General features: G+C 40.4%; 2 long non-coding RNA genes across 3 annotated transcripts; both read right to left on the reverse strand.

Moving 5' to 3' along the window:
- Positions 1–376: 376 nt before the first annotated feature.
- Positions 377–7,204, reverse strand: LOC110977194 (uncharacterized). Of its 2 annotated transcripts, XR_015424105.1 has the most exons (5): positions 6,347–7,204; positions 5,320–5,420; positions 3,768–3,838; positions 2,537–2,623; positions 377–477 (listed from the first exon to the last, which is right to left on the reverse strand). It is a non-coding gene; the product is annotated as an uncharacterized LOC110977194 (long non-coding RNA). The 2 variants fall into 2 exon arrangements; XR_015424104.1 differs by lacking the exon at positions 2,537–2,623.
- Positions 7,205–12,688: 5,484 nt separating this feature from the next.
- On the reverse strand, positions 12,689–14,184 carry LOC110977176 (uncharacterized). The gene is made up of 3 exons (XR_015424109.1): positions 14,091–14,184; positions 13,876–13,971; positions 12,689–12,733 (listed from the first exon to the last, which is right to left on the reverse strand). It is a non-coding gene; the product is annotated as an uncharacterized LOC110977176 (long non-coding RNA).
- Positions 14,185–26,383: the final 12,199 nt, after the last annotated feature.

Below are 26,383 nucleotides of genomic sequence, written 5' to 3' on the forward strand. Positions count from 1 at the left end.
AAGGGTACCGTGACCCTCTCACCTTTTCTTGTGCGGGTTTTTTATTTGTAGGCACTTGGGGACACCCTGTGATCAATTTAAATGCCAGTAGAAGGAATTGTGTATTTGGGAAGTGTTATAAGGAAGTGACCTCAAAGATATCACCTTGGAGCAACGAGCATAAAAAATAGGCCCTTTGCAGCGCAGGGTTGCGGAATGGTCTTGTATCACTGAACTAAACTGCAGCTTTATGAACTCCAGTTGCGACCCCAAAGTCCGGATCATTCTGCTGAACACCAGTTTTACCTAAAAATAAGGCAAGGTAACACTTTTTTTTAGATCAAAGGTTAAATTGCACACTAATAGACATAATCTGACAGAATCTTTTCTCACCTGGTACGTCCACATCGGGACCAACCCCAAAAACCGCAAGATTGCGTATAATACTCCGATGCTGATGTTGTTCGTCGTACGTAGTAATTTCGTGGGCAAATATTTCTGAGTGGGAAATAGGAAATGTTAATATGTAAATCAATATATAAATAATTGTCAATGACAGATTGAAAAGTCCTGTGTCAGTCTCAATGCATGGTAAATGTCCCCAAACCTGAAAATTATCGGCGCTTAACACAGGCATTCAAAGAATTTGTTGAATTTAAAGTTTACCATGAAAATACATACATATACATGTACTTATAAGTTTCACTCAACTTCATAACACTCAGTCAAAATAGTTTCATTTCACGACTGCTGTTCACGGCGCATTTAATCACTTGTGTTCATTTTTCATCGGCGCAAGGGGTTTCAGGTTAATTTCGCGCTTGCATTTTATATAGAACGCAGAGGTGCTTCGATTCAGGCTTTTCACATGCACTGGAAATGAAGGAAATTCATCTTTCTAACTGCTTCTTCTCCGTAGATTTTCAAAAACAAAAATCACTGTTTACAATTCCCATCCTAAGAGATTTCGTATTTGCATCACGTCTAATTCAGGAAAACAACATACCAATTCTGTCTAATATGATGAAATTTTGTCTCTCTTGCGGTCAGATTGCAACTGGAAACATAATTGAATTTATCGGGTGTTAACGAGCCTGCCATTTAAATAATCAAGTACAAGATGCATGTCTCTTCAGATATGTATCCAGGATGTAGATAAAAAATGAGGATATTGACAGTGTCCAATGTTCCGGATTGACTTCGATACAAGTTACAATGAACTAAACAAAGAACATTTTGTAGAAACATTATTTTGGAACTATTCAGATCACAGATAATGTGCTTGTACATTTTGTAAAGTTCAGTACACAGCAAGACAATATAATTTTGAGAAATCCCATAGAAAACCCCAAATTATAAGAGGAAAAGATTGGGTACGTTTATTTGAAAAAAAACTTGTTTTTCAATAAAATGATGGCAAATGATCTGACATACATTTGACAAACAATGCACACATTAGTGTTCAATTTTTCATCACAAAAATCGGATGATCGAGTCAATAAGATGAATGACCAAAGGCGAATTTCGCTTTTCAGTACTAGGGGGGGCCTACATCAACCGGATGCGTGAGACGGAATTGTCGTAAGATCGAACTTCCTGGACAAGAATGATACTTGCTACGTTGAACTGCGCTTCACACAAATTGAGATCTAGTGTTTTTACCAGAACTGATGTTGGATGTACATCTCTATTCAGGAACAAAGATGTCGAAAATCTTTTCATTAATTTTTGTTTTTGCATCTTTTTAATTTTTTTGGCCTTTGCTCATAATTCTGTTCTTAGCTCGCAACTTTGTCAAACTTTGCTGCGATAGATTTTGCTTAGACATGATTATTCTGCAGTTTTATTCCACTGAGTGTATGAAAACTACTTGACATTTCTAATTGATTAAATGCGTTGACAAATGCTCTTTTTAAACATTTAAAACTATCCATGCTTTCCTAGACAACTGAGGGCGTTGTTGCCCTGATTTCATCTAGGGAAGACGTGGTTCAGTGGACAGGTGTTTCTGTTCAAGTTGTCAACTTAGAATTTATGCACCGGAAAACACTAAAGAAAGGAATCATTGCTTGCTTACTGCTGTAAGCCTCACAACAGTGAATCACCGAAGAGAAAATATTGTCAAGCAAAGTCTAAAAAATTCAGTTTTTTTTTTCAAACAAAGTCACCGGTGTACCTCGGATAACTTCACAGTTTTGTTCATTGATAACGGCAATACTCATTAGCACAAAACTCAAAATGCGTCAAAACACTCTTCAGCGAAACATTAAATAGAAAATGAGGCTAAATGAGTCACAAAGGTGCATTTAGAGGTCTTTATTTTAAAAATCCATTGAATCTGCCTTTGATATTCTTGAGTGGCTATACTTTTAAAATTTGACGCTAGTTTCGTAGTAATTTCTTCATACCGAAAGTAACAACGTCTCCAACTTGTCTGCTGTGAGCAGTTCAATAGTGTTAAAACAATTCACACAAACTGGAAACAAACACATGATCCTTGTTTTTTGCATTTTACTTCTTTCTTGTGCGTGAAAATTGATATCCACATTATACTCACTGTCTGTGAAATTGGCTCTCGGAAAGGGCGTCTAGAATGACGAGAAACGCTACCATTCGACGCAGCCAAGCTGGCAGCATCATCTCTCTGAAGGAGGTACATATGAAATATACCGACTACAAAGTGCTACACACCAACGGATTAAGGGGGGAGTGCAGATTTTTCCCGAGGCCTGATTATCCAATATAGGCATACAGCAGGCGCTGTTCATAGCCAGCAAAGAAGTCAAGGGTAATCGCAACGTTTGAGGGCCTACGAAAGTACGGTTGCCATGTCATAAAACAAAACCACCAACACCCCGACACGCACAAGAAAACTTTCTCTCTTTAGATTTTCGATTGTGTGAGAGCTTCGAACTAAATGTATACTGTTCATAGCTTCCACAAGCTTAGCGCATGAAATGCTACGCTCCAGCACTAAGCAGCTACAGGGCGGGGTACAGTCAATGGATCAGTCTAAGGATCATGAGTGATGTCTAGGGCCTGAAAAATACTTGATCTTGCCCCGACATGCCGCTTGTAGAACCTGTAAAAAGGTCTAATTATCGTCCCTTGTTGTTCCCAACTTAAAAAAATAACACAGGCAGTGGCAGACAATTATATATTCCATGTAAAATCTCCTTCGTTTTTAACTGACGTGGGTTCTGCAATTTCAAGAACGCGCCTGTCTTACAAAAAAAACAAGGGAACAACTTTTATGGAAAAAATGTAGATTCCAGCGCCACGCCAACTGCCGTTTCCCGAAAAATCCCTGTCACATTGCCAAAGATGGAACACATGACTGATATCCCACTTTTATCATTCAAAGGTTTTAGTATGAATGTCCAACATGAATCTAAAGATGCCGCGTCTAAATAAATCGAGATCAATGATCCTGAAGACTTTGGCTATCGAAGGAATACTATTTTGTTGTATTTTTCTTTAACTTCTTCCGTGGTTTTAATCCGAGCAATTTTAGTTCTGTAAAGGATGGGACTGAATAGGCCTACCAGTATTTTACTAACTCCCTAAAACGTGCTTTCCTCTCTGGAAAGCAGAGATAAAGAGAAACAGATAAATGCTTGTTTCCCAACAGCAACAATCAGCATGCAGACGTCTTCAATTGTTCAAGACATTATATAGATAGCATTAAATCCAAAGGCATTTCCGGCATTTCAACAGTAGTGTAATTTTTCTTCACAATTTTAATTCAGCTGTGTAACACTCCCAAATTTGTCACATTCGGTACTTACCACTTTTGCTGTGGGGCTTGATGTCATCAATTGCTGTGATGGAGGCACAACTGACTACGATGCGTCGTCAACTGTCAAAGACAATAGAATTCGTTTGCTAACGCCATTTTTACACAGACTAAATACAATGTACACGCTTGCCTATTGGTGCTTTCCTGACTGATAATAAAGTCCACAGCGCTAAACAGGATAATAATTTCTAGATTTACAGCGGATGGTTTGGATAAAAGCTAAAGCACACTTCATTTGTTTGGGCGACAGGGCGGTTCCGATCACGTGAACTCAGAGGCACTTTGCGTTGGCTACATGCAGCGTGAACAGACAGGTCTGGAATTACATTTCAGCGACTAATGTTTGATGAGATGATTTAGATGATGAGATGGATTATGTTCACTTCAGGTTATTAAGACGTCATATTACTGTCAGTTTATAAGAGATACGGTTTCCCCAAAACAAAACAGCCTCAGCGAACTTGGATACTTTTGTCCTGTTTCCTCTCAAAAACACTTTGCTGAAAATCTCCGTCCATAGAGGCTCCATGACCCGCAAATGAATGAAGACGACAGTTTTTACGAAATCGTTCGACCATGTCGCCCAATTAACCAAAATGCAGTCATGGGAGTCGTTGGGAGCCGCTGTATCTGTTGTCCACGGATCATCACTGTCATTGAGCAGCGATGGTCTTTAACAATTTTGTTAAATAAAAGTAAAATGCCTTTTCCGTTTTATGGCGTCCCGGTGCTCGTTTACTGTAATATTTGTCTCTGAAAACTGTAAAATAGCAGGTAGACCTTTCTTGAACGTCCCTTGGCCCTGGGGATGAAATTTCTATTTCCATTTTGTGAAACCAGCATGGAAATTCCAGTGAAGGCGCTGCGTGTTTTAAAACAGGATCTGTTAGATTGATATTCATCTAATTATCAGTTGGCTTATAGTTTGTAGTTTCCTTGGAAACCATGCGTTGTGTAAATTTATACAACACTAAGCACAGTATCAGCACCATCAATATGGATATCAATAAAGACACGCCCGTCAGTTGATCTGATTGGTAGTCGTTTTATTGGGGAACCATTTCGACCTTGTTCCCTGAATCTACCTTATTCGTGTTTCATGTAAAATGAGCTGATGCCAGACTATTCGGTGTTCCAAGCCTCTATTTCATTTTTTAAAAGTGACTTTTAAAACATTTATAGATACTTATCACAAATTTTAAATAATTCCGAACTCAAACTGACACTTATTTGTAATGAACTTTTATTTCGTTGCTGTAATTTTTACCCTCAGATTCTCAAAATGAAACGTTAACCCCTTTTCAATTCAAGATGGTGGACACATGAATGTGGTCTATTAATCTACGAAACAAGGGGTACCGGAAAAGAAATGGGAGAAAAATGGAATGGGAGAGAAAGTGAAATGAAAATAGCCAATTGGCTTGAATACTTCAAAGTTGGGCTCTTGGTTTGTCAGTTTGAGGGTGATGAGTGGTTTTCCCAACCCCCTCTAAAAGAAAGCTGGCTAAGCCCATGGTCATGGGCCCCAAATTTAAACTTACCATCGCTGCACGGAGGCCCATTGAAACCGCGGCGACATTCGCAGACATTTTGCACCAACACTGCTCACCGTTCTCGCAAGGGAGTAAACAAATCGCAGAACCTAGACAAAATACCACGAAGTACTTATTAACAACACCACTAAATGAGACCTCGGGCTTTAAGACCCGGCTCGTGGAAATATTGGCCTGGTCTCTCCCCAACTTGCGTTCATCGCAGGTATTCCCCGCGTAACTGAGAAAATCGCTGACATCGGGCGACGCAGTGCCCTCCGTTTTCGCAGGACAGTGACAAACACTCAATTTTACTTCTTGATGTGAAATCATTGGTGCACATTTGCAAAGTACTTATGTGGGTTAGGATGAAAGTGACTCCTTTAGAAGTTTCGTTTAAAAGAAGGACATCTATCATTGGTCTTCTTGCTTGGTAGTGCTTTTCTGCTCCCCTGTGAGAAAACATTGGAACGTTTCCCCAAATTTACGTTCAGTAAGGCAGTCCCCGTGTAATCGTCAGCACACTGAAGGACATTGGCTGACGCGCAATCCGCCATTATACATGTACATGTAGTAGGTATCCGAAAAAATCGCTGCCAAAAAATACAAAACGGGGGTTAGTCTAACGTCGGCGTCTGACTATACACTCCCGATATCGTTCATAAATTTCGGTCTTCCAGTGGTCTCTCAGCCCGAGTTCCAGGCACCCTGTCCTTTCATGGACAGACTGTAAATTTTACAGTAGGACTGTGTTTCTGGTGCACCGTCGTTTGTACAATTTCCGTCGATCATCTTGACGCGAGAAAGGGTCGTACCCATTGCATTAGCTATCATCCCCACATCCACCATAGTTCAGCGTCATGTATGCCTGTGTAAAACAGTCACCTATCTTGATCTCTCTTCAGCATTCTTTGAAGGTGGCTTCCCCTCCCTAGTCAACCACTATTAATGCACTCCCCTGTTTTCGGTTACGTTCTTACGGGCATACGTTTTCATGAGTCTTACTACACAAGACTTGGGTGGTTTTTCACCTTACCTATGAGGCAATGCATCTCTTCTCCAGCCGAGGCAGCAGTCGTGTGTGATACCTTGTAAATTTAAGAACTGAAGAACATGACAGAATCGCAAAATTGTTAATTTGAAGGCAACAACATGACGCATACAAAGCTTGTAAACAGTAGAGCTATCAGTGTTGCAGTCCCTGTAAGTCCAGCACAAGTCATTCAGTCTTGAGTCAAGTCACAAGGTATTCATCAAATGAACGGTTACAAAAGCATTCCTGTTTCATTGTTCATCCCGCTACGTATGACTGATCTTGTCAAAAGGCTTGTGACTGGACTTGTGGAAGGACTTGTGATGGACTCGACTAGACCACCAAGAGGTTAAAGGGTAGCTGCAATCAATGTTTTTGATTACAAACCGCCTTTGTGCCTCAGTGATCCTAATTTTCAACTTTTTTTGGTTTCACTATTTCAAACGGTATTTTAATGCCTGTTTGGTTTTAATTCAAATGAGATTTCCATATTCACGAGCAAAACTGTGATGTCATGAAGCCTCAATGTTACATTGATTTGTACACAAAAAAATCCTGCATTTTTGTAAAAGTTTTCTCTTCTTTGCTGATTTATTGTTGGTTGTGAGCATAGCAGGAAGAGACCATCAATCCCTCTTTCAGAAATATTTTTCAGTTAGTAAATCCTGGGTTCACAATTTGAACAGAAATACCTATGCACTGAACCGTGGCTTTCCTAGATGATTTACAGCAACAGCGCCCTCAGTTTTCCAGGAAAACATGGATAATTTTGTTTGTTTAAAAAGGTTCACTTTTCGATGCATTTGACCATTACAAGAGCGTGTAAGAGTTTTCATATATTAAACAAAAAACAAATGAAGAAAAATTGTGTCGAAGAAAAATTCATTGCAGCAAGGCCTACACTTTAAATAAAACCGAAGTTTCATCCCACTGCTTTAAATGACACAAGGCATGTAAAAAATGAAACTCTTACGTTGATTTAAAAGCTGTTTTGGCTTGGGTAGAGGATTTAACTGTAATTGACTGTCGTGAATTAAATCAAAGTCGCAGTCACATTTAACTTTCACTCTCCACACTTCCAACTAGCTGCACCATTATCAAGGGAAACTCATATCATTCGGCTGGACGACTCGAGTGGCCATTCACAGATTATCATTTCAATATTTTATCAAGCCTAGCCCTTAATACTAGCCCTCCCCCAACCAAAGTCATTCTTGTCTCACCCGAGTAAAGAGGAGACCGTGGTGATCCACACACTTTTGATACTGCAACAGGACTCAATATTGGGTGTGTATAAGTGTTTGAGAGAGAACAAGTGTGGTATTAATAGTGTGGGCCTCCCCGAAAAAAAAATGCACATGGACCTTTTCACACTTCTTGCAGGAGAAGTCCACATGCTGGACCTTTTCACTGACATGTTCACAATTATCCATGCACGCGCACGTAGGCCTACATGAATTGCCATGGCGGCAACAAAGGGAGCGTCCAATTAAAAAATGTAGGCCTACGGGGTACAAATTTCATTGCCATTTTCTCAGAGGTTCTGAAGACATATTCACGTTTTCCTTAGAAAAGCTTCCAAAATTATAACTGTTTCTTTTAAGTCTAAGATGTGGGGTTTTTTGGGGGGGAGCACAAAATAAAGACTTCAAAATTCCCCTTCGTCCGAATCACACGAAGTTGACAGAAATCAGGTTTTATGAGGGGGGTCATTACAACGTCATGGAACAAGGAAGTTTTGTTCCCGAAGTTCTGGAAGTTTATGCCCTAAATTCTCAGTGGCTTTTTTGGTTTAGAACTACGTCCCGCGTCTGCTGGAAAGAGGTTTAGATTGTCGGTTTTTTGCTGCCACAGATTTTATCAGGGTTAGATGTGCGTTTATAGGGCTCCCACTGTACTGCCAGAACCGAATGGTTTTTACAACCTTACATGTGGGAATGTATGACGCATTACTAGATGGTTTTGGCTTCATGTAGTTCGGCAGTTAGGTCTCCCTATATATGCCGTCACGAATGTTATTGCCTTAAGATTTCATCCTCCATTGCTATGGTTAGATGTCAACTATCGGGAGATCATTTCAGCTAATATTAAAATTGTCAAATTTACGGTAATTTTATATTTGCTTACCTGCACCACGACAGACACAGGAATACTTGCTCAGTTGAAATATCGTTGTCAGCATCACGTCAGCTTGACCAATTAGAACGAGGCTCCTATTTTTTTTCTTACCTTCTCTCTTGCTTTCAAAATAACGGCTACCCTTTATTTGGTCTCCATGCCAGCGTTTAATTACAGCCTTCACACTTTGGTGTGGCAGGGTCAGGGTGTGGCTCTCTCCTCCCTCATTTCTCAAGCGAGAGAAAAAAAATCAAAAAAGAGAGCACAGGCGGTAAAAGGAAGAAAAGAATTGCCATCGCCCTCACGAGGGCTTATCCCTTGTACAAAATTCCATGAAGGAAGTACGTCACAGCGACAGACGCGCAAAGCTTGTGGGTTAAGCCGTTCCATTTGCCACTGATGAGACATACAGGATAGGCCTAGATACGCTTGATTTACGCTAGCCCCATATTACCAATTTAAAGGGGCTAATGGTGGATCCAAGGAGAGTCAAGCGAGAGCCAGCTGCCCCCCAAGTCAGCTGTTTTCAAATACAACGAAGGATGATTTGGGACCGGCCCATTCCAATGCAAAAGCCCCCCAAATTTAACCGTAGCCTTAAGGTTATAAAGGTTACATAGCCTACACAAATTCTCGCCCCCCCCCATGGTTTCCAAGAGAATGTGGCTCTGGATCAACGCTTGCAAGCAGTAAACATTAACGTAAAGAGTACCGATACACTTACCACTACTGCCGACTGTGCACTCAGTGTAGTTGGAGTAATGGGGTTATTTCTCTTGTTTTCGCTGACACGTGAAATTGCGTTTTCAATGATGGCAATGAATGCGGTAGCCTAAACTATATAGCAAAGACAATTTCTCTATGGTTACATTGGTTTGTATACAAAGACCAGTCTCGTCAAAATTGATGGAATTAATCTGTTTATGAAATAAGACAGCTTATCGACATTCACTCTCGTCGTTTGTTTATAATTAACATAATGGTCGGACAGAAAAGTGGTGTTGCTCCAGAAGAATCTTACTGCATTCAATTGAGTTTAATGATCCTTCCCAACAGTTTATCAATTATGTGGAACGGTGTACAGGAAACACAAGTGCAATACCAACTCAGATAAAGGCTTGTGGCTAGAGATAAGTTCGTTCGATTATCACCTACGACTACGAAGTTTGTGTCTTATAACTTTAGGGGAAAATGACTAAGGCTTCAAGGTTTTAGTGCTGATTATATCCTATCATTACACAAACGATTCTCAAAAAAAGCAATTAAATTTGTTATTGTCTGTATATGAAGTGAAAGTTTTCTCTCTCCTAATCCTTCTAATCACAATACACTAATCGACCCCTAACTTGTAATACATATTTTCCTAAGGGCGACGTAGCGATATGTAGGTATCTGTGTCAGACTGTTTTCTGACTTCGGATCGATCATGTAGCAACAAGGATAAGGTCGATAAGCGGCACATACAAAAACAAGCGCGTAATTATTATAAAGCGAGAGCATAATTTTGTATCAGGATTGGATCCTGATTAGGATGTTTTACAGGGTACTCCACCTGAGCGTTTACAATAAGAAATTCGCCCCAAAGTCTCTTTCATAGACATTTCTTGGGTAATTTCAACCCACGACTTTCTCGACAACTATAAGGAGTTTCTGTCAAGTTACCTACATTTGAAGGATAATGAAACTCACGAGGTGATTGTGGATGATGTCGAAGGAAAAAAAGAAATAAGTACATGTAGTGCGTCTGATATAAAATATAATGAAGCTCTGGCAATCACTCTTGCGGTAGCTCTTAAAATTAGATAACTGTAAAAATCAATAATGAAAAACGAGAAATAAAAACAGTACTTAAACCAGTATGTGAAGTCTACCGAATTGGTTTTGTGTTCTTTCTGACCCGTATGACTATCGAGTGATAATTCTTGGGTCGGATACCGGCCGGGAACTTCTGCATATTATTCCATAGCACGATGGGTAAATTTACCTCTTTGCTATGTGTTAAAAATCCGAACTGTCGTCATACCTCTCACGAGGATTCATAAATTTTACATTATGGTGTATTTAACATTTACTTCACGATAAAGATCAACAGTAATGCTCCGCTCAGTTTGAATTTGTAAAAAACTGTATACATGTACAGGGTAACCGACTAACCGGACGTAAAAAAAACACTAGTTCAAAAGATTAAGAAATTTAGCTAGGGCCAGCCCGTTCTCCTTCCTGTATTGATCAGAATCTCCGTAACCATAGTAAGCCCAACGCAAGACCATTAGCATGTGCCCGCCCTCTCTTGTTTAGTGTCCAATGATTAAGTCAGACCAACCATAACTTCACAGAAAAGGTCAATGGGTACCACATTTTATGACCTTATGATATTTCATATTCATGTTCATCCAATACCAACGGTCACACTAAACTTTCTGACCCTATGCTATCCCTATCCATCCCTTGGTAATTTTGTGCCATATTTTTCCACCCCTACAGCTCATTCCTATTCATATCAATATCATTTTATTATGCCAATGATTATTCATGTGACCTTTTCCTATTTTTGTAACAAAGGTCAAAGTGTACCAGACAGTTCCCCTCACGGCTCATGACTGGAAATTTGGAAACTGCCACCTCATTCACAGAAACAATACATAAAGTTATACATCAGTCATAAAAGCATCTTCGATAAAACTAAATTTGATATTTCTTTATTATCTAGTTTCTAATTGGAAAGTTTGATTACAAGAATGAAAGCAAGCAGAAATATTTAAGCTTGCGAAGCCTTATAAACTTCACGCCAGCCGATCGATACATTTTATGACTCGTAATAAACACAATCCACAGCGTAAAACCAGTCGCCGATGCCCGCACCGTCGGCACTTTCCTTATTCAGCTCACACAAACGTTTAACCGGGTAGTAATTCACGGATTTACAGCGAGTGCTTCGGAGGCAGGCAAAAGCACACATGATTGGCTGGGGCGACGGAACGGTTCCAATCACGTGACCTCGGAGGCACATTGCACCGGCTACGTCCAAGGCGGACAGGCCTGGAAGTTATGAATTAAAGTAGACGAGAATTGAGCTCTTTTTTTCAGATCGTCAAGATATTGGACGCTTCACTTCAATTATAATTTTATGTGAGGTAGTTCCCCCCCCCTAAAAAAGCTGCCTTAGCAAATTTCAATACTTTATTAATGTCTCTTTTCAAAAGCACTTTATTGCAAAATGCTATATACGGACGCTTTAGAGCCCGCTAATTAAGAAACGGTCAACTATTCTCGCGAAACCGTTAGGCCGAGGCACTAAAGTTAGCTAAAATGCTGTCGTGGGTCTCCTCCTACAAAGGCCCCGAGGTGACAGGCTTGTGTCGTCAGCCTCTTTTGTTATTTCAGTAAAAACATGACCTTTTTTTTCTCTTATGGAGTCATGACTTTTTTACTGTTCAGCGAAAACGGAGTATGAATACAGGGTAGGTTTTTGTCAAACATTCCTTAGCCAAAGGGATATTAGTTTCTGTTAGAGTTTTGTGGATCACGCTTGACAAATTGAAGAGTTTTTATTTCTTTAATCCGATCTTAAAACAGGATATAGAATAACATCTGCTGTATTACTTTACGTTTTGCCTTGGACAAACCGTGTTTTGCAACTATTTTAACACAAAGCATAGCATCGGCGCAATCAACATTGATTCCAAATAATTATGCAAAGGAATAAGTCAGTGTATAAACACGCCCCCGTCCATGGGCGTCAAGAGGGAAGGGGCAATTGCTCTCCCCTCCCCCGGCAAAAACGAAACCTGAAAATAGGGGAATTAAAAAAGAGCGACAGAAACTGGAAACGAGCAAAGGAGATGAAAATCCTCAGATTTCTTGAATTAACTCTATTACACTATTAATGTTTTAAGTTTATTGCTGAGGAGTGTCCCCCCCGGAAAGATCCTAGCCACACCCGTGCCTGTGTCCACCACTCAAACCTACCTTCGTTGCAGGTAATCCCACGGAAACCGCAGCGACATTCGCAGACACTGGGCGCCACACACAGCCCGCCGTTCTGGCAAGGAGACGAACAAATCGCTGCAAAAAATAAAAAAGTCCTTCTTGACTACATTGCATTACGATTGTATTGATACAAGAAATATGAGGCACTGCTTTTGAGACCCGAGCTATGGAACTATTTGTGCTTACGTTCAGCGCAGGTATTTCCTGCGTATCCGGCAGGACAATCGCAGACATCGGGCGCCACGCAATTTCCTCCGTTTTCGCAAGACAGTGAACAAACGGCTGGAAAAGAATATAGCAAAGGATTGATAACATTGTCTAAAGACGCCAGGATTATAACAGTAATCCACAATTAATCACTGATTTGAGGGACATATTCAAATCATTGGCCTGGTCCCAGTGTTGCAGTCGAGTACTTTCCGAGTACCAACGTTCTCCGCAAATACTGAACTGGGTAAGAGGGAATAAAGCCAGAGTGCACAGGCATTTGATGGTAAATGTTCAAAGGTAAGATTACAAAATAAATGTTAGACTTCAGACACTCCCAGTTGTGTTAAATTTCAGTTTTAAGGAGAAAAGTACTCGGCCGAGTACTTTTCTCCTAAAAAGTTAATTTTAATCAAACAGTGATGGTCTGAAGTCATCATGTTGCTTTGTAATCTTACCTTTATGCATGTACCATCAAATGCCAATGTACTTCAGCTTTGTTTCCTCCTAACTAGTTAAATATTTGGTAGAGAACTTGGTTTTCAAAAAGTACTCGACTGCATCACTACCTGGTCCTTTCTAGCTATACACGAGCCTTCGAACAAATCGTCGCCAGAACAAATTCCTTCTTACCGATACTGCATTATAGTTGTATTGAATTATGAGGCACTGCGTTATTTTGTGCCTTTTTTTCCGTACATAAGTCAAGAAAAAGGTAAGTAAAAGAATACAATAGAGGATTGTTTACATTGTCTAAAGATTCATCCACGATTAACCCTAGTCCATAGAAATCAATGGTAAACAAGCACAGTGCTCCTGTTGGACCAGATCACAGATTTGTGACAGCATAGCTGTGAGTTGTTACCAAAATACAGTACCGGTAGGCTACATCCATCACTAGTCTGTACTATCGCATCTGTATTCGTGTACTTGGCGGTTCGCTTTCTGCATCGACAACGATAAAACTTCTAACTTTCGTTAACTGCAGGTATTTCCCGTATAACCACTAGAGCAATGGCACACATTGCCCGATACACACACTGCCCGCCGTTCACGCAAGACGGTGAACAGATGGCTGCAGTGTGAAAATGATATGCTTTCATTTGGCTCGGGGACGAAGAATGTGATGTATTAAGACACGATCACTTACATAGGGCCTACTAAGACTGCGGAGACTCCAGTAACAAAAATACTGGTACCCACCCTCCAAAACTTACGTTCACTGCAGGTAGTCCCCGTGTAGCTGGCAGAGCACCCACAGACATTGGGCGACGCGCACCATCCGCCATTATAGCAGGACTGTGAACAAATCGCTGCCAAAAAATCCCAAACAAACACCAGTCTTACGTTTGTCAGTCTCAACACACTTCCATGGTCTCACCGTGCACATGTCTTGCGATTTAGTCAGTAATTTTAGGTCTTCCGAACTTACGTTCACTGCATGTGTTTCCCCTGTAGCCGGTAGAACACCTGCAGACATTGGGCGACACGCACGATCCGCCATTATAGCAGGATTGTGAACAAATTGCTGCCCAAAAACAAACAGCAGTCTTACGTTAGTCAGTCTCAACAGACTTCCATGGTCTCACCGTGCACATGTCTTGAGATTTAGTCAGTAATTTTAGGTCTTCCGAACTTACGTTCACTGCATGTGTTTCCCCTGTAGCCGGCAGAACACCTGCAGACATTGGGCGACACGCACGATCCGCCATTGTGGCAGTTTGGCGTACAGATCGCTACAGGTACAAAAACAATTAAACAAAAACCTCATTCGCCCAGCAAGCCAGGTTGCATCATCACAGCACACTTCCGATATCCTTCATGGTTTCAAGTCTTCCCGTAGTCATCAAGGAACCCTGTCCTTTCCCCAATATACTGAAAGTGTGAAGTATCACCATGTGTTTGCAGTTTGTGTAGGTATATACATTTTGTGCAGATTGACACGGATGCATCATGAGCTATAGGAGATTAACCCAAACACTCCTCAATCCTCCAACAGGTGAAGGATTGAGGAGTGTTGGGGTTAAAGTCAGGTCCACCCCCCCCAAAAAAGAGACAAATCCTTGGTGTGGCACTGCCTTTAAAGCTCCCTTGGTGATTCGTGGAGCGTTCTATTTTTCTACGGCTTTGGGGGAAAATGCTCCATGGATCATCTAAGAAGCTAGTCTTACTTCACCGGTCCAATACGGCCGTTTCACAATAATGCGCCACCAAGAGTTTGCAACGCGTTGGCCAATCACAGTGCGCGAAATTTGTCGACCCAATGCGCGTTTGGAAAGGATCGACAAATTTCCGCGTTATGATTGGCCAACGTGTTGCAAACTCTTGGTGGCGCACTATTGTGAATCGCCCGTATTCAGCAGCCTTCTCGTTTCTAAAGCTACACAAGCCTTGGGTGGTTTTTCAATTTACCTACTAGGCAGCGGTTTGTACCATCTCTTCTCCAGCCTGGGCAACAGTCATATGCAGTCCTCTGAGCGCTACGGTAACCTGTGTGATACCTTGTGAAAACATATATAGTACAGCCCAAAAATGGCACAATAAAAATACCGCAGACCTACAAATACTGAACACACAAAAAAGGCGCAGCGAATTTTTCTTCGGAGTCACTTTATGTGCATCTTTACATTGGTTCAATGAATGAGAATTGTTTGAAATCCTTTAAGAGTTACTGAATTGTGAATTTTTTAAACATTAAGAATTTCCAAAGCTTTTCCAGACAAGTGGAGGCGGGTTCCTGTGATGTGAACCAAAGAAGACACTGTTTAGTTTATTTTCATGTTAAAATGTTGAACCTCAAATTTTTTGCTCTTTGAAAACACTTCTGAGAAAAAAGTTACTCGGTGGCATACCGCATACTCATACAATGATCAGTTTCAAAAGAATGAGAATTTACAATAGGAAAATACAAAGAAAATACACCCTTCAAAAAGGTTTCTCAATGTTTTAGGAAGTTCATAAGCCTGATAAACATGGATTATCGGAGGGTAAGAGGACCGATTTCATGAAAAATATGTGCACTTAAGAATTTCGGGCGGGGGAGAACTACGCGAAACACTTGCGCAGTGTGCCCCAACAAACACCCGGTCTCACTGTCGCGCAGCACTTTTGCGCGCCGCCGCATACTCTCGTTGACGTAAGCGTCTGCAACCTCGTGGTATACGGGACACAGACGCACTACATTATTCCTATGTGCGCTTTACATAAAAAGAAGACAACAAATATACGGCGCACAGACAAAAACAGTAACACCGATGTACCACAATTCTATAGGGAGCTTGGGAATTATTGTGTTTTAACTTATTTCAATAACAACAGTAACAACAGTGCTTACTGTACGTGCATTTAAACACGTGATGATCAACACGAGGCAAACCATCACTTTTGAATTTACAGTCACGCAGATGTGCGTTTGCTTTTAGCGTAAAAATAGCGCAATGCTCTGGGTTAGCAGCGCATAACACGGGGTTTGATATGAACTGTGCAGTACAGTTATATATCACAGTTTGCTGCTATGGAAATACCAATCAGAACTGAGAATTCAAGTTAATTTGCCTGAAGCTAATATTCCGTGTTCCACTCGCACGATAACTAATGTTATCTCTTGATGTCGACTTCCTATTTTCAGGATGTACGGTACGGATCTAAATATCTCATACAGTTGTCATTAATCTACTAGGAATGTGGACAGCTTGTCTGCAATGTGTCGTCATTCTGAAATCAAATATGTCAAGATCTCAGCAAGTCGCGTGCACTTCCAGAGTTCAGTTCTAAACCGTCATCAGCGGAGAGAGTCTGTTACGATAATGACCGTATTGATGGGACGAGAGTGACCGTATAATGCGGACGACTTAATACACCGCAAATTGAAATATGACGCGCATCACAAGACAGGAGTCTGCGCACAGTTGGGAGTCTATAATGTAGGGACATCGGTGTTGGAATCACGTGTTTGCAGGGTGACATTTTATCCCTTACTTTCTCCCGATCCCCAGGGTGAATCTATATTTTCAATTTTGTTTCTGACAGCAACCTTGCAAGACAGACCTTCTTCCCGTATCCTGAATCGATGGAGTGACAGCGCGGACACTATTTATGTCCTGTATTTTGATGTTGACGATTCCAAAGTTTATCGTTGAGAGTTTTACGTCCATTTCACCTTGTAATACCACTTTTTCGGATAGGGAGTCGAAAAATCCTTTTCAAGGAAGTTCAGTGAGTTGAGAGTTAACACAACTGAACACCAACGTCTCACCTGTAACGTGTGCATCGTGACGAACCCCAAAAACCGCAAGACGTGGTATATCGCTGCGAAACCGCAGTGGTCTCCTGTACGTAATAGTGTCCCGAGGTGCATGTATTCCTGAACAGAGAGTGCGATTAATAGAAATTCAGTGAATGTGAGGAAAAACCCTACCCGTTCGGAATTCATATAACCTATGCTGAAAAAGATATTTATGATGTATGTGATTGATTTCCGTGTTTGGCGTAATGAAGTAAAACAACGACCATTGCATGAATATACAAGCAAATCAGACCGTTAGGTAACTGTGCAATATTCCTGCATGAGTTTTTAAGTGTCTGAATAAGGATTAAAAAAACCGCATAGTAATTTGTAATCTTAAACGTCGATTCCGTACAGTTCTACTCTACAGTTTTATGTAGACAGCAGAATGGTATTTATTAATCAAATGAAGACAAGTGAAGTCAAAAGCAATGTAGGCCGCCGTACGGACCCCTGAATTCCCTCTAAAAATGACTTTGTGGGTCATCTTTGGGAATCAATATTTCGATGATTTATATATTTTTGAGGGTGGAGAATATGGTGTTATACTGGCACTCCCCAAATCCTGCATTTTTTTAGTTATGGCCTATTAAAGGTGCACACCTTTTTGAATGTAGCTTTTTTACGAATTGTTGATCACTGTAGTCTGTAGACAAGTGACAGGGCGTTGTTTTTTCACAGACTTAAAGGTAAAATTAAATAGTAATATTCCTGAATTCTTTGTAGTTTGAAGATTACAAGGGTTAACTATGCCCTCCGGCAAGAGTCACATTAATCCTCTAAAGGCCATTGAGATTACAAGGGGAACTATACAGCATCAAAATACTGCTTTGTCCTTGATTCTGCAGCTCGTATTAAAGGCAGTGTAACCTATATCAATTAAAGGTACAATCGTTATTGTTCAGTGAGGAGTTTAAAGGGGCTGAAAATGAGAAAACATGATGCAATGAAATAGGACAAGTGGCCAATAGAGGTTATCAGTTCTCAGGGCAATTTGGTCCTAATCAATTACCATTTATTGCCCCTCTCCATTACGATTTTTGCCACACTGTTTTCAATGAACAAGATTAAAAGGCAGAAACAGTGTACCCCTTCGTCAATGGGCATTGAAAATTGCAAAGGTTTCCTCATTTCGAACACAAAATCTGAGGGAACTTTAAACCAAAAGGTTGTTAAAGTAGGTAAACCTTTACTTCAAAAATACTGTGCCACCCTGCCCAACAACTGTGCCATTCAAAAAACGGGGGTGCTATTAGTGGACTTTCATGATAAAGAACGTAAATGTATGCTTCCACTGCCACATCTTTGGAGAACTTAATAAGTAGTTTACATTTGTAAATGGTGAATAACGCTGAGATCAACAAACAAGTAGCCCGTTGTAAAAATGAATCAACTTTACCGCTCATAGCATTTTAGACCAATAAAGTTGCTTAATAAGTTCACAGTCTATCATTAATAAGGAACTATCAAAATAGACATATGGAATGTTCATCTTAATACTATTATCATAGACGGATGACAATAGACGGATGAAAATAATAGGATAACAAACTGGAAAAATGAAACAAGTTAAGGTGCGGTGAAAGCAGTGTTCTTCTGCTTGCAGTCGCAGTTACGGTAGGCCTAGATCCTGAGGGGCCGGGTTCAGAGGCTATCAACTGCAGCTACGACCCTGTGCGTTTCGCGTTCGGTGGCGGTGGCAGTTCAGTGGGCCGAGCTGAATGCGATTTCTCTTCATCTGCCTGACGGCAGATTTGATTTGGCTCTCTCGATGCATGTCTCCGGGGGTTTATCTAACAGCCATAACTCCGCGTGTTTCTTCGCTACTGCGGTGGCTTCGCCTGATAGAATGCATCATCAGTCTCCTGCCACGGGACGCACGTGCTTTGGCTGTTACCCAATTTGCACATACCTTTTAATCCGACGTGCTTTGATGATGCAAAATGCATTCCATCGTAGTCCAGTTACAAAGTACAATACACGCAGTTGTGGCATAAATATCGTTAGATTTGCTAGAAACATGTGAAATCGACATCTGCTTCCCCGGCCATCTTGGACAAGTGGGCGGCTCCCAAATGCTGGGCCCCTATTGGTTTAAATCACTATGCGGGTAAAAACTCTTTTGTCCAATGTGATTTACATGATGAAAATCGCGGATTTTCAATCATTTTTTTAACAAAAACTGTAAGAAACTGAAACCTCCAAGGTTGTTGGTTAAATTCAACACATCAAAATCGATCATTTACTGCCAAAAAATTGTCTCTCTCACGTTGCAATACGAAAAAGGGGTTTGTACAATGGCGTAGTACATGTACTGACACATGAGCTTTACGATTCATTCACAGAAAAGAGCAACCAGCTCTATGTTAACGCTAAAGACGTAGACGGAATTGTTGCAAAGTTGAACAACCATCAAGAATATTAAAATAGGAAATGTAGGCCTATACTTCAAAACCAAAAAAAAGTAATTTAGTGGTGTTAATGCCAAAATTATTGCAATGTTTTGTCATTATTCCATATTCCTAGTGGCGTGTTTTTTCGCATTCACACCTTAATGGATCACATGTATCTTCTTTGACGTAATGAATCTGTCAAGTCTTTCTTTGGTATTGGCAATGACGTTGGCCGCCAATTTATGTGAATTCTGCAGTGGAACAATGAAAATTCTGATGGCCAGTATTATGATCTTGGCCCACAGCATGGTCGCACTTGCATGCTCTTTTGTAAGGTTAATTTGAAAAAAAAGTCCTGTTAAGTTTTATTGCAATATTTCCCCGATTGCCTGTTTGGAAAATGAAATTGAAAAGATTTTTTAGTAAACTGAACAATAATACCGAACTGCATTAAAATTCGGTTAAATGGAGCTCGACAATTTGTCTGCAGTAAACCTCGTTTAGTTTGTCGCTCGTATATGGTAATTCCGTTTTACTGATTCTTGCTACTTCCTACAGTGTAAAAAATTCAAAAACAATTGCAAGATTGGCACATTGAGTACCGTACTTACTGTCCGTGAACTTTCCCGCCCGACAGGGCGTCTAGCATGAGGAGTAAAGTTACTGTCTGGTGAAGCCAAGGTGGCAGCCAAAACAAAGTCATCTCGCTAGAGAAGACACCAACAAGCGAAGTGTTACATACACACAAGCTGATTCAGCACCCCCCCTTCCCGCAACGCCATAAAGCGCTTCCCAAGAACTTGGGAGGAAAACGACCTCAACTTCAAATGACATGTCAACTTATAATAACATCGCTGTTGTATCACAAAGACTGACACGCAAGAGGCTATTAATTATACCTGTGACTGCAAGGACAAAACCGTGCAAGGGACTGAACTGAAACTCCACAGTTACACATGGGTGTTCTCACATTTTGTTTGGCTTTTTCATACTTCTTAAAGATCGCACAGCCCAGGCTGTAAAATGGTCAGAAGAAAGTCTGACTTGAGGGTTGAAAGACTAACAAGACTTTCACTATCAATGTTGATTTATCGGTTGATTTCTGTTAATTTACCATTCATCCTCTCGGTCAACGGTGATTTCACAATGTTTAAAGGGCATCGCCCCGTTTAGAATTGTGTATTTCATGTAATATAAGTTTTCCCTGCCCACTTCGGAAAATGCACGATCCAATTTGAAAAAAAAATCAATTTAGCGTATATTTGAAAACGACTTAAAACCTGGTTCCATTTGCGCAATAACAAACATTCGTCTTCGTTTTCCATCCTTCGAAAAAAGCAATGTGCATTACATTTCATTACAGAGGTTACAAATGCGTGACTGGGATTTCGGATTGACGTATTCCTTGCCAATTACAACAAAAAGCATCCTTATTTGCTGAAAATCTCTTTTTACCCCTTCGGAAGTGAGTATTCATTTTCATTTGCTGTTTTTGAAAATCATAAAATATACGTTCAATTTGATTAGACAATATTTACGAGGTTACACAAACCATGACACCACTTTGATAATAAATGCCATGTAACTCATTTTACAGTGTGTTTGTTGTCAAACGGTAAAAAAATTAAGGTTTCTATGACTAAAACGCAGCACAAGAAGGAAGCTTCCCTCAGCGCCGGTGTTTGTAGGTTTCTTGCAATAGTCGGTATAGGTTTCAATGGCAGCATGAATGGTTTATTTCAATCATGAATATTCAAACATTTAACCAATCTACTAAACACTTCTATTATGCAACTTCTGTTAACAAACGAACTCCAATTCTTGACGAGGCATACCTCAAATAACACACTGGGGAAATCGCTTGAAGTGAAGAAGAATGCAGGATTACAGGGGTGCATTCAAATTCGCGCAAAAATGAATGTCAACATACTAAACCAGTGCAATTTCAAGAAATTGAACGCTGACTCCATACGACTGAATACACCCTCCTCGAAATAGAATTTTATTTGTTAAACAGAAACGGGGATTTGAAGGTTCATTCTGTTTTGCTCGAAAACGAATGCTGCGATTACTAATTCATTTACACATTTTCTGAAATTGGCCGGGAAAACCTATACGAATTATATTAATAAAGATTGATACTTCTTAAACCAAAAAAATCGCATAAAAACCACCGGTGGGGAAAGTTAATCATCAGTTTTACAAACCGTGACGTTTTATTCCTTAAAGCACGATGTCCTGTAAAAGCATGAGTAAAAGAACAGCTTCTCAGCCGCAACAATTGGTACGCCGCAATCTTCAAAATGTTTCCACAGGCGAATTTGAGGTTAGGCCTTGATTTTTTCCATCGATTTCACTTTGAGGCGTGCATGTAGTTGAAAAGCAATGTCACATTACGCAAGCTATACTTTTTGTCTGAGATCCTTATGTTTTTCCCCTACACGTTAATATTGTGTACATTTCCTTCAAATCAGACTTTCGCTTAGCTGTTTTAAAAATCCAAAAAAATCACACAAGTGAACTTACAATTCTTGCTGCAGTGCTGGAAGTCGGTAATCCTGCGCATAAAACAACACAACGTGCGCGCGTGCCCGCTGAAGATAGAATGGCCATTACGTTATCTTCCATAAAGATCCCGCCTCAAGATAAATGCACTGTCATGAATTTCATGAATGCAAAACTGCGAGCGTTCTGTTAATGCCTTTCCATTGTTGATGAATAACACAGAGAGAGAATGGCAATTTCCTTGATTGTTACAGTCTGACAACTTGTATTCATTACATGTTCATTGTTTATCATCGGCTGGGGAAAAGTGCATCCATTTTCTGGACAACAATGGAGGTCCTTAATAAGAACTCCTCTTTTAATGACAATCATTGCAAGCGCAATTTAATATCTTCAATTTTAATGACCAAAGGCCAGCTATACGGCACCATCTTGACAAATTGGCGAGAAAACAATGAAGAGAAAAATGATAACGATGACAATTTTTCCTACACTCTGCATGGAATGTTGGGGGCAATTTTGGAAGTAATTTTTTTTATACAAATTCCTAATTTTCCTCCCCAACCATTCCAACAAAACCTTGATTTATAACTTCTACCTCCAACAAATTCAATACAACCCAACGAAAATGCCGATTTCTCAACAAATTCAGTTCGATGTATTTTGGGATATTGTGGCAGCTATTTTCTGCTCCTATAGAGCCTGAAAGTTGACCCCTCATGGCACGCTTCCGGAACCCTTCGATTAGAAAAATAACGTGCAAAAGTTTTAGAATTTGTAATTTTTTTCGTTCAGTTACTTCTTAAGAGCTCTATTCGTAAAAAGGCCTTTTGTAAAAAATTTGCTTACATATCAATTTATATATGGAAATTGAAAAATTACCTGACTTTAAAGAGAAATGTCCTGCCAAAAACCGCAACCTATCACTTCCGAAAATTTAAAATACATGAAGAACAGAGCAATTCGGTGGTATCGTACGCAGATGAACAGTTACTGAATTACACTTCATGGTAGTCTTTCTGTAAAAGCCAAAATAAAAACAGACCAAAATAACTTAACAATTTTGTCATTTAAAATAAACTTAAGCAATAACCTGCTTCTAACCCTTACGGGTGCAGTGTCCCAATTCAAGGAAATTTCTCCGCCAGGCCGAGGCGCACAAAAAGTACCCCCCAGAGATTGTTTCGAAAAGAAGGGGTCTGTTTGGGCCAAGAAATGGTAGGATTGTGTCAATATGGCCCAGGATCATCTCTGTAGATTCAGGGGCACCCATCTGGGGGCAAAGCAGACAAAAATGGGATTGAAATTAGTCAGAAGAGCCCGAGGAAGGTGAGGGATGTCATTTGAAAATGGCCGCTGGGAGGGCTTGGCAACATTCACTTTTTGGGGGTATGAGTTTGTTTTGGGCGGATAATTAAAAAATTCATTCGTTAACCTACTAAAAATTAGAAAATCAAATGAAACCTGAAGGACCAAACAACACTTTGTTTTTTGTTTGAGAGGCCTCAGGGACTTCAGTTGCCTGCCATGGGGCTCCAAACTTGGTTGATTTTACACTATTTTCAATGGAGCTTGAATTGGTTCAGTGCACCCTTACTGACAAGAACTGTGCCAGGTCAACTCGACTGAATCTAGAGTCCATCGACTGCAAGTAGGTAAATCTTTGCAACGTTGTACAATCTCGTTTCCACGTAAGCACAGGGAATGAAAACAAACGTGCATAAACAAGGGGACCTAGGAACGATACTGCTGGAAGTGAAAGGTCGTTGACGAAATTCGTTTTATACCCATCTCCAGGTGACTTTTCCTCAATAATTACTTGACGAGGACAAAGGGGAAATTCCTACATGAGTGTTTCATGTAGGAAAAAAAATAATCAAATGTGATAGGACGGCCCCATGTAAAATCCCCAAACGCGAACAGCGCGAGGTTTCCGGAAGCTTACCGAGTGACCTTTCAATTTCAGGCTCTATTGTGAATCACACAAATAGATTATTAGATTAGGTGAATTGTGAGTGCTAGAAGTTAGGTCAATAGAGGGCGCCTTTGTTTGGCGCCAGATTTGCAGGCATGACAGTGCAGGATGAAGGGATGGGTAAAGCGCAAATATGACCTAGAAAGGATAGTTTTAATAATAAATGAAACATTTTGATTCCAACAGGGTCAAGTCACACGAGATGTTATGCAAAGACGCTTTCCCAAGGAGCAGGTTTATGGTAGGACTTTCAATGACTTTTGGAGATAAAAACTCTCTTCCAATTTCTTCCCAAGTTTCCCAAAACAACACATTTGTATATCTAGAGACTATTTATCTGCAAAAAAGCTCAAATTCTGCCTCAAGTACATGTATTTTGAAAAACAGCAGCCATCCTTCACCTTCAAAAAGCGCGGACTGGGGCGATGTGGTACGAAATTTGGCCTCTATGAAATATGGACTTACCAACCACACTGCGCAAAGCCAGACGCACCAAACAATAACTCCCAACACTGGTATGGGACACCAGAATATATCAAGGAAAAGTGTCGTATTAAAATATAGTCCAATTTCTCTGTGACACCGGTTTCAGAAAATCATCTATCACAGTACTGGTTTTCAACATTTCGCCGAGCTTGGTCTACATTCAAGCTCTACTCTGACGACTTTTGGATGGGGGGTTAAACTCAATGAAAAAAAGTGTATTACTTAGCATCAACTGAACATTATGGAAGTATTTTAGGTAATAGTTCGGCCATTATACACCAAGCCAAATTTTATATGGGCGCTATTGATGTCACAGACGACACCTGGACTATGACAGTATCTGGTGGAGGGGGGGGAATCGATTTAAAAGGGTGTATTAAACATTGATGTACTCATCAGAAACAAAACTCGTCAGTTGCATCACGAACTGATGTATTGTTGATAGCTGCTTCCCTACGAACCGTCGCATCATGTGTACAGAGTCCATGGACGGTACACAAAAACACATAAAACATATAAACATCACATAGTCTAATCCGATAAGAAGCCCTAACTGCGGTGGCACCGCACTCACACGCACATTCTTCAGCTTGACGCGCGCGTGCGTTTGGCAAATCATGACACCCTATTGGTGGAAGAGGCATGTAACGCGCGCGTACCAGCTGTCCACGAGCGTTGTGCCAGTAATGGCTTCTAATTTTGGTGGTCGAATTACACTATACGTCACTTTGTCATGCAACTGACGAATTGATGTAGTTTTCAGGGGAAATGTTTGCAATGACCTTTTAGAGGAATCCAAGTATTAGTCACACAAAATGGCAGCCAGTCATGGAACTTTATTTGCGGTCGTCCCACATTCTGATATTAAAATAATACTTAGGTCTTCCGACCAACAAACACTAATTTCTTTAGCCAGCAAATTCATTCAAATGAGGAATTTCTTCAAAGCAAAACGGTAAAAATCAAATCTGGTTCCGAATCACTTGCTTTTTTAGCTCATTATGTCCTCTGTCTCACACACAAGCCATCACAAAACGCAAAAAAGGTGCAGAGAAACATGGGTATGGCGGAAACCAGCGCTCGTGTGCCATACTGTGGCATCAAAGTAATCTGCGATTTCCAGTAGAGAGGTGCTAATTACAAGTTTTACAAAAATGTTTTCTTGAGATGAGCTGAAGATTGTGTTTGCGGTTTTAGAAAGCTAGCTAAATATTGTAGAACGCAAGGTTCCCACTTACTTTTGCTTTCTAGCATTTTGGTTAAAAATATATTGGCCTTACATCTACAGAGGACAACAGCCCATCTACCGTGTATTCAGCCATCACTGTTTCCTTATTAAAGTAAACACTTAAAAATCCTTATCAGGGGAAGTATATGCTGGATATAACTAGGTCAACTTCGATATACGGATAGATCTCAAAAAGCTCTTCAGGTTTTATGAATATATGAAAATTTCTGAGTTTGATCAGAAATATATTTTCCACATTAGTGACCACGACTTTGGGGTACAACCTAAGGGCAGCGTTTATTTTGACCTGGTATCACCCCCACCCCGTACCTTGGCCCGCGGAATGAAAATATCTTTCTATATTGGCAATTGCGCTAAGCAGCTGGCTCAGAAGCGAGTTGGGCGGCTTGGCAAAAAATTTCTCATCATCGTGTTGCCAAGGAATAAAGCTCACCAAGAATTGTATGCCGATTTTAGTGAGGATGTAGCAGTTGCAGATTTGGACACCTTTTCAATGCTCTCTGAATAATCTTCTTAAACCAGGAGCTAGTGTTATTTTAATTAACTCTGAAGATGCTCGTTATTTCGATAACGTCAGGGACCAGTTTTGCAATTAGAAGAAAACTGATAGACGGAATTCTTGATTCGGCAAAATAATGTCCAATCCGCAGTTGAATCACAAGATCTTACGCGCTTGGGCGGACCCGTGTGTTGTTTGGACAAGTATTACCACTACCGAGTAAGATGAGAGTTGTTACTGAGATGGGCTCCAAATTATGTTCGTCAATCTCATGCCTATGCAGATGGTTGCAACTGATTAGAGTGTTCTGCCCATCATTACCAGCATCACGAT

The sequence above is a fragment of the Acanthaster planci genome, linkage group LG02 (assembly GCF_054643075.1).
Source record: "Acanthaster planci isolate LZ-2023a linkage group LG02, COTS_SCS, whole genome shotgun sequence".
In the NCBI taxonomy this organism is placed as follows: domain Eukaryota; kingdom Metazoa; phylum Echinodermata; class Asteroidea; order Valvatida; family Acanthasteridae; genus Acanthaster; species Acanthaster planci.